Source organism: Gobius niger (genome assembly GCF_951799975.1).
Source record: "Gobius niger genome assembly, chromosome: 15".
NCBI lineage: Eukaryota > Metazoa > Chordata > Actinopteri > Gobiiformes > Gobiidae > Gobius > Gobius niger.
Genome location: NC_136866.1, coordinates 9,633,634 through 9,643,550, shown reverse-complemented (window position 1 = coordinate 9,643,550; position 9,917 = coordinate 9,633,634). Strand labels below are relative to the sequence as shown.

The window sequence follows — 9,917 nt, the reverse complement described above, 5'->3', positions numbered from 1 at the left end:
GATCCACAAGCGATGGATGGCGGCTGTCGTTCGCGAGCTCGACCTCGAGCTGCGCGGCGCTCGCTCCCGGGGTGCAGCTGATGCCAAACGATACCTTGTTGCCAGGTATCTTGACATAGCCATCTACGAAGTGGCGCAGATGGCTGGCTCCAACAATCAGAACAAACTGGAAAAACACAGCACAATAATGGCAGTTAATAACATGAAAAGTTACTAAACCAAGTCCAATTTTCTTTAAATAATACGATGTAACATAGATTTGAGTAGATAGGTAAAATCATCTGCCAATTGAGTACAATTTTTTACACTTAAAATAGAAGAAAATCATTTGGACCTATAATATCACAATGCACAGTCATTTCAGTTCATAAGGATTATTGTAATGTTTTTCTTTAATATAAAAAAGGCAAACCTTCTTGCTGGGGCTCGGAGGAGGGATGGCCAATTTGTGCTGCTTTCCCGTCAGCTTGGACATTGGCCATCGGCGGACCTTATGGCGGAATCCTGTTCCTTTCGCTAATAAGAAAAGAAACAAATAATTCAATTATTAATCTTTATATTGTACATGTATTTATTTTATATGACTGTACAGTTTACACTTAAGATAGTGACACAAATGAGTAACACTCACGGTAAAGTTCCGCATCATCAGCTGTGGGAGGCTGCACAGGAGCGGGGGTCCGCTCTGCCAACCTCTCCCTAGCTGCCTGGGAACGACGGAAAGACTTTCCACGAGGCATCTGAAATATGAGAAAACATTTAACATGTTATAGAAAAATGTAAGCAAGGATATAATCTATGTAAATGACCAAATCAATGTTTTTGGGCTCATAAACTGTATAAATGAGTGTTTAATAGTACTGTGTACAATGAGTGTTTAATAGTACTGTATAAATGAGTGTTTAATAGTACTGTGTACAATGAGTGTTTAATAGTACTGTGTACAATGAGTGTTTAATAGTACTGTGTACAATGAGTGTTTAATAGTACTGTGTACAATGAGTGTTTAATAGTACTGTGTACAATGAGTGTTTAATAGTACTGTATAAATGAGTGTTTAATAGTACTGTGTACAATGAGTGTTTAATAGTACTGTATAAATGAGTGTTTAATAGTACTGTGTACAATGAGTGTTTAATAGTACTGTGTACAATGAGTGTTTAATAGTACTGTGTACAATGAGTGTTTAATAGTACTGTGTACAATGAGTGTTTAATAGTACTGTATAAATGAGTGTTTAACAGTACTGTGTACATGTGTCATTATTTTGGCACTTCAGTGAGTATTTGTCTTAACCTGAAACTCTCTCTTACGGTTAAAAATATACCTTGTTTTAATTTGAATCATTGGCTCTGCTGTGACGTCAGCCTCACACACACATAAACACCCCCCTCCCCCGCCTGTCCCAGCTCCTCTAGGAAACGCTTTGGTGCATTTTTCAAATATTTTTCCTGCTCCTACAGTCTACACTCGTCACCACGGCAACAGGACTTCAAATGTGGCGCTGCTGGACAGAGGATTTTCATTGGCTGACTACACCCTCAGCTCCTCTGATTGGCTCTAAGCTCTCACTCTGCACTGACATAGCAACTGTGCTGCACATGCAATGGCCACTTCTACCAGAAACAAGTCATAATTAGCTTTAACAAGTTAGAACCAGAACCAAACCAGGACTTACATGAGGTCTAACAGTGAAAGACTTGGTCTAACCCAGAACTCCAACAGAAAAGTCCTGCCTTACACAGTATACCTGCTCCTCTGAGTCTCTCCCCCTGCTCTGAGCAACAGCATGGCAACAGCATGGCAACGGCATAGCAACGGCATAGCAACGGAGCCACTCATTGGCTGTCCCCCAAGCTTCCCGCGCACACACAGCCAATGAGCGCGCGGCACCATCTCCCGCACACACTCTCCGGGACTTTTCAGTATTTAGCTTTCTTTTTACCCATAAAAAACAAATAAAATAAAACTAATAATCACCTTATGTGACTAAAACCACCACAGGCACACACATCTAAACACATGCTCTCAAGCCAAGGACTTAAATAACACGAGCAGCTCAAAGAAACCATTTCATTTCCACCATTTCAGACATTACATCAGCCTGGCTGTGGCAGCAGCGCACAAAACCAAGCTTTCCCCTCGTCACCACGATAGAGCTCAATATGTACGCTTAATAACGCTTGAATATACAGATAATATACTTATTACAGCCCCGGGCAGAGCATACATGTGTGACTACTGCTTTAATGCAGCGTTTAGCTTAAACCAGAGCTACTACAGAGAAGAAAAACAGTTCTTACCTTAAGACGTTTTCAGAGAAGAATCCAAAAAAGAATCAACTCAGAAACAGCAAAGTAATCCACAGGAAAAAGGCTCAGAAAGGGCTGAAAAGGGCTTCTCGGGGCTTGGTCCAAAAAGGATTAGGCTCAGAGACGCAGAGGGAGAAAGTTATCGGCTCTTGAAGAACTGAAAACTTCCAAAGAGGGGCGGGTCCGCGGAGTTTATATACCGGTCCACACGCGTGACGTCACTCACGTTTCATAGTGCTGATAGGCTGATAGGTCAAACCATATAAAAACATACGTAATCACGCTTGATTCAACTGTGCGTCTCTCTCTCTCTCTCTCTCTCTCTCTCTCTCTCTCTCTCTCTCTCCGCGTGCAGAGCTCTGTTGTGACAATCCTCCGCGTGGCCTCCTTGTTTACACCGTGGTGCCTTAAAGCCACAGTACCCAATATTTTTTACAATAATGGAAGCGGAGGCCATTATATGTGGTTCATATTGAATAACATATTAAACACATAACATATTTGTAGCATCCTGATTCTTCACAGGGGTGAGTTCACAGCTGCATTTCACTGCAGGGTCTCTTATCAGAGTCACTTTCACAGAAATGGTGTAACTCACCTGTGAGTCCAACATCTGATACAAAGACTTAGTGTCAGTGGAGCAAATATCTGACTACACAAAAATAAATGTGTGTGGCCACTGGCCCTCACGCATGTGCTCAGTTACTTTCCGTAACTATGGGTCTATGAGTGAATGGTCTGAAACGGAAATGCTATCAAGCTGGGAAAAAACAGTGGCATTAGGACTAAAAATAAAAAAGTGGCACAAAACTCCAAGAGGCGCGACAGCGCCATTTTATTAGCAACAAATTTGCACAAGATCTGTTTTGTACTTGCTTTGATCAGAAGTTCAGTGGGCAAAAAGCAAAGCAAAAAGTTAACTTGAATTATTAGTTGCTACAGTCCCCGACCCCGGATGTTTTGATATAGGAATTTTGGAAAATGGGCGCGATAGCGCCCCCTGCAGAGCACCGAATAAAAATGAATGGAGGAAAAAAGTAAACTTTGTCGTAGACAACAAAAATTTGGCACAGACATCCGTCACGTGACCCCGATCAAAAAGTAAATTATGGCCACGCCCATTTTTCCACCGTGTTGCCATGGCAACGACTCGAAATAAAGTTTGGCGTAGCCAAACCAAAATTGGTACACACCTTCGTCATGACTTTCTGAACAAAAAAGTACATTACGTGGTTGCTAGGCAACCAACACAAAGTCGGCCATTTTGGGAAAAATAGCGTGATCTGGCGCCGAAGGCGCATTTCTTGCCTTTGCTCTTTTATAAACTCAACCGAGGGTGGCAGGGACGGCATTACCACGTAGGGCGCGGCAGCGCCCCCCAGTTGTTGCGGTGGCGTGCGACGGCGTGCGCCAACCGGCCAACGCTGCTCGCGAGGGCCTCTAAATGCCGCTTGCGGCTTTAATTAGGCCCGAGCGGCCTGGCAGGGCTCGGGCCTATTGTAATTGTACGGCAGTGCGCGTAGCGCACTGAAGAAAGACGTGCGCGTAGCGCACGTCCCGAAAAGAGCGCGCAGCGCTCAAGAAACAGAGCGCGGAGCGCTCCCCATGCATTAGACAGTAATGGGGGGACTCCCGGCACCACGCCCTGTCCGGTGAAATAGGCGTGTGCCGCGAAAGCGGCACATTTGTAACTGCTCGTGTGAAAAAAGGTGAAAAATCCAGTGAAGGCGCAACATTGACAAGAAAGTAGTCGATGACGAGCGCAATGCGCTCGTCATCGACCATGGCCACTCCCCAATGCCCAAAACACTACTAGAGTGACTCAGGGCATTAAGGCCTATCCAATGATATAGGTGTTTGCCGCGAAAGCGGCATATTTGTTGTTGCTCGCAAAAAAATCGGGAAAAAAAACGCATTAAGAAATATTGACAAAGAAGTGGTAAAATACGAGCGCAACGCGCTCGTATTTGACAATGAACCTTACGGGTGGGTTACTGGACGTGAGACCTTTCCGACGATATAAATATGGGCCGCCGGAGGCGGCGCTATATTGTTATTGTAAGGGTTTTTCTTATTATTCTTATTATTTTTCCTCTCCCCCAGAAATCCACTTTCCCACCGACGAAAAGTCCTGAATTTTTGCCCAAAATTCAATTTGGTGAAAAGAAAAAACTTCACATCTCCGAAATTCAAAAATTCAAAAAGATGGCGCGTCAGCGCCCCCTAGAAAATCAAGTTTACATTGCGCCCTATGGCAAGACCCGAAAACCCCGAAAATGTTAGTTCGTCACAGACGAAAAAAATTCGGCACAGTGATTGGTCACATGAAGCCAAACAAAAAAAGATATTATGCGGTTGCTAGGCAACCATCTGTATGGCGGCCATATTGGATAGAAGAGCGACCTGGCGCCAAAGGCGCCTTTTTGTGCCCTCGCATTTGAACGAACTCGTCCTAGGGCGTTGAACGCAGCGACTCCCCGGTCGCTCCAGATCATCTACACATGTGGGGCATTAAAAGTTATTAAAAACTTTCTAATAGGATTTCCGGTTTTGTCATGGCAACGCCATGAATTTGGCGTTCGTTTTTGGCGTTCGCCGTCGCCTTCGAAGAGTCATAACTCGCACAAACTGTGGCCGATTTTAGTGAAACTTGAATCGTTGGTCGAGTCGTCGGCCCCGGATGTTTTGATATAGGAATTTTGAAAATGGGCGCAATAGCGCCCCCTGCAGAGCACCGAATAAAAATGAATGGGGAAAAAAAGTAAACTTTGTCGTAGACAAAAAAAATTTGGCACAGACGTCCGTCACGTGACCCTGATCAAAAAGTAAATTATGGCCACGCCCATTTTCCCACCGTGTTGCCATGGCAACGGCCCGAAATAAAGTTTGGCGTAGCCAAACCAAATTTGGTACACACCTTCGTCATGACCGTCCGAACAAAAAAGTACATTACGTGGTTGCTAGGCAACCCACACGAAGTCGGCCATTTTGGGAAACATTGCTTAATCTGGCGCCGAAGGCGCATTTCTTGCCTTTGCTCGTTTATAAACTCGACCGAGGGTGGCAGCGACAGCATAGCCACGTACGGCGTGGCAGCGCCCCCGGTTGTTGCGGTGGCGTGCGACGGCGTGCGCCAACCGGCCAACGCTGCTCGCGAGGGCCTCTAAATGCCGCTTGCGGCTTTAATTATTATTATTTTTCCTCTCCCCCTCCGGAGGCCGTTTCGGCCACTTCCCACCGACGAAAAGTCCTGAATTTTTGCCCAAAATTCAATTAGGGGGAAAAAAAAACCTCCACATCTCCAAATTTCAAAAATTAAAAAAAATGGCGCGTCAGCGCCCCCTGGAAAATCGACGTTAACATTGCGGCCTATGGCCAGACCCCCCAAAATCCCGAAAACCCCGAAAATTTTAGTTCGTCGTAGACGAAAAAAATTCGGCACAGTGATTGGTCACATGGAACCAAACAAAAAAAGATATTACGCGGTTGCTAGGCAACCATCTGTATGGCGGCCATCTTGGCCAGAAGAGCGACCTGGCGCCGAAGGCGCCTTTTCGTGCCCTCGCATTTGAACGAACTCGTCCTAGGGCGTTGAACGCAGCGACTCCCCGGTCGCACCAGATCATCTACACATGTGGGGCATTAAAAGTTATTAAAAACTTTCTAATAGGATTTCCGCTTTTGTCATGGCAACGCCATGAATTTGGCGTTCGTTTTCGGCGTTCGCCGTCGCCTTCGAAGAGTCATAACTCGCACATACTTTGGCCGATTTGAGTGAAACTTGAATCGTTGGTCGAGTCCTCGGCCCCGGATGTTTTGATATAGGAATTTTGAAAATGGGCGCAATAGCGCCCCCTGCAGAGCACCGAATAAAAATGAATGGGGAAAAAAAGTAAACTTTGTCGTAGACAAAAAAAATTTGGCACACACATCCGTCACGTGACCCCGATCAAAAAGTAAATTGTGGCCACGCCCATTTCCCCACCGTGTTGCCATGGCAACGACCCGAAATAAAGTTTGGCACAGCCAAACCAAAATTGGTACACACGTGCGTCGTGACTGTCCGAACAAAAAAGTACATTACGTGGTTGCTAGGCAACCCACACGAAGTCGGCCATTTTGGGAAATATCGCGTGATCTGGCGCCAAAGGCGCATTTCTTGCCTTTGCTCTTTTATAAGCTCAACCGAAGGTGGCAGGGACGGCATAACCACGTAGGGCGCGTTAGCGCCCCCCGGTTATTGCGGTGGCGTGCGGTGGCGTGCGGCGGCGTGCGCCAACCGGCCAACGCTGCTCGCGAGGGCCTCTAAATGCCGCTTGCGGCTTTAATTAGGCCCGAGCGGCCTGGCAGGGCTCGGGCCTATTGTAATTGTACGGCAGTGCGTGGAGCGCACTGAAGAAAGACGTGCGCGTAGCGCACGTCCCGAAAAGAGCGCGCAGCGCTCAAGAAACAGAGCGCGGAGCGCTCCCCATGCATTAGACAGTAATGGGGGGACTCCCGGCACCACGCCCTGTCCGGTGAAATAGGCGTGTGCCGCGAAAGCGGCACATTTGTAACTGCTCGTGTGAAAAAAGGTGAAAAATCCAGTGAAGGCGCAACATTGACAAGAAAGTAGTCGATGACGAGCGCAACGCGCTCGTCATCGACCATGGCCACTCCCCAATGCCCAAAACACTACTAGAGTGACTCAGGGCATTAAGGCCTATCCAATGATATAGGTGTTTGCCGCGAAAGCGGCATATTTGTAGTTGCTCGCACAAAAATCTGAAAAAAAAACGCATTAAGAAATATTGACAAAGAAGTGGTAAAATACGAGCGCAACGCGCTCGTATTTGACAATGAACCTTACGGGTGGGTTACTGGACGTGAGACCTTTCCGACGATATAAATATGGGCCGCCGGAGGCGGCGCTATATTGTTATTGTAAGGGTTTTTCTTATTATTATTATTATTATTATTTTTTTTTTTCTTCTCCCCCCCCGGAGGCCGTTTCGGCCACTTCCCACTGATGAAAAGTCCTGAATTTTTGCCCAAAATTCAATTAGGTGAAAAAAAAAACTTTCACATCTCCAAATTTAAAAAATTCAAAAAAATGGCGCGTCAGCGCCCCCTGGAAAAACGACGTTAACATTGCGGCCTATGGCCAGACCCCCCAAAATCCCGAAAACGCCAAAAATTTTAGTTCGTCGTAGACGAAAAAAATTCGGCACAGTGATTGGTCACATGGAACCAAAAAAAAAAACATATTGCGCGGTTGCTAGGCAACCATCTGTATGGCGGCCATATTGGCCAGAAGAGCGACCTGGCGCCGAAGGCGCCTTTTCGTGCCCTCGCATTTGAACGAACTCGTCCTAGGGCGTTGAACGCAGCGACTCCCCGGTCGCTCCAGATCATCTACACATGTGGGGCATTAAAAGTTATTAATTAAAAACTTTCTAATAGGATTTCCGGTTTTGTCATGGCAACGCCATGAATTTGGCGTTCGTTTTTGGCGTTCGCCGTCGCCTTCGGAGAGTCATAACTCGCACAAACTGTGGCCGATTTGAGTGAAACTTGAATCGTTGGTCGAGTCCTCGGCCCCGGATGTTTTGATATAGGAATTTTGAAAATGGGCGCAATAGCGCCCCCTGCAGAGCACCAAATAAAAATGAATGGAGAAAAAAAGTAAACTTTGTCGTAGACAAAAAAAATTTGGCACAGACATCCGTCACGTGACCCCGATCAAAAAATAAATTATGGCCACGCCCATTTTTCCACCGTGTTGCCATGGCAACGACCCGAAATAAAGTTTGGCGTAGCCAAACCAAAATTGGTACACACCTTCGTCATGACTGTCCAAACAAAAAAGTACATTACGTGGTTGCTAGGCAACCCACACAAAGTCGTCCATTTTGGGAAATATCGCGTGATCTTGCGCCGAAGGCGCCGTTTCTTGCCTTTGTTCTTTCATAAACTTGACCGAGGGTGGTAGCGACAGCATAACCACATAGGGCGCGTTAGCGCCCCCCGGTTATTGCGGTGGCGTGCGACGGCGTGCGCCAACCGGCCAACGCTGCTCGCGAGGGCCTCTAAATGCCGCTTGCGGCTTTAATTATTATTATTATTTTTTTTCTTCTCCCCCCCCGGAGGCCGTTTCGGCCACTTCCCACTGATGAAAAGTCCTGAATTTTTGCCCAAAATTCAATTAGGTGAAAAAAAAACCCTCCACATCTCCAAATTTCAAAAATTCAAAAAAATGGCGCGTCAGCGCCCCCTGGAAAAACGACGTTAACATTGCGGCCTATGGCCAGACCCCCCAAAATCCCGAAAACCCCGAAAATTTTAGTTCGTCGTAGACGAAAAAAATTCGGCACAGTGATTGGTCACATGGAACCAAAAAAAAAAAGATATTACGCGGTTGCTAGGCAACCATCTGTATGGCGGCCATCTTGGCCAGAAGAGCGACCTGGCGCCGAAGGCGCCTTTTCATGCCCTCGCATTTGAACGAACTCGTCCTAGGGCGTTGAACGCAGCGACCCCTCGGTCGCTCCAGATCATCTACACATGTGGGGCATTAAAAGTTATTAAAAACTTTCTAATAGGATTTCCGGTTTTGTCATGGCAACGCCATGAATTTGGCGTTCGTTTTTGGCGTTCGCCGTCGCCTTCGAAGAGTCATAACTCGCACATACTTTGGCCGATTTTACTGTAACTTGAATCGTTGGTCGAGTCGTCGGCCCCGGATGTTTTGATATGGGAATTTTGAAAATGGGCGCAATAGCGCCCCCTGCAGAGCACCGAATAAAAATGAATGGGGAAAAAAAGTAAACTTTGTCGTAGACAAAAAAAAATTGGCACACACATCCGTCACGTGATCCCGATCAAAAAGTAAATTATGGCCACGCCCATTTTCCCACCGTGTTGCCATGGCAACGACCCGAAATAAAGTTTGGCGTAGCCAAACCAAAATTGGTACACACCTTCGTCATGACCGTCCGAACAAAAAAGTACATTACGTGGTTGCTAGGCAACCCACACAAAGTCGGCCATTTTGGGAAATATTGCGTGATCTGGCGCCAAAGGCGCATTTCTTGCCTTTGCTCTTTTATAAACTCGACCGAGGGTGGCAGGGACGGCATAACCACGTAGGGCGCGGCAGCGCCCCCCGGTTGTTGCGGTGGCGTGCGACGGCGTGCGCCAACCGGCCAACGCTGCTCGCGAGGGCCTCTAAATGCCGCTTGCGGCTTTAATTATTATTATTATTTTTCATCTATCCGTGTTTTTTTGGAATAACTCGACGAGTCGTCGACGAAAAGTCACCATTTTTTGCCCAAAATTAAAAATCCCGGCGATACACAGTGTCAATAAATCCCATTAAAAAATGTCGAAAAATGGCGCATCAGCGCCCCCTGGAAAATCAGGATTACATTGCGCCTATGGAGAGACTCGAAAATTTATGTTCGTCGTTTTTACCCAAAATTCAATTAGGTGAAAAAAAAAACTTTCACATCTCCAAAATTAAAAAATTCAAAAAAATGGCGCGTCAGCGCCCCCTGGAAAAACCACGTTAACATTGCGGCCTATGGCCAGACCCCCCAAAATCCCGAAAAACCCGAAAATTTTAGT

The 9,917-nt window shown here is 46.4% G+C and overlaps 1 long non-coding RNA gene across 1 annotated transcript in view; it reads right to left on the bottom strand.

Moving 5' to 3' along the window:
- The window catches only part of LOC306974887, an 87,592-nt gene that overhangs the window by 16,324 nt on the left and 61,351 nt on the right, over positions 1 to 9,917 (bottom strand). The window lies entirely within an intron of this gene.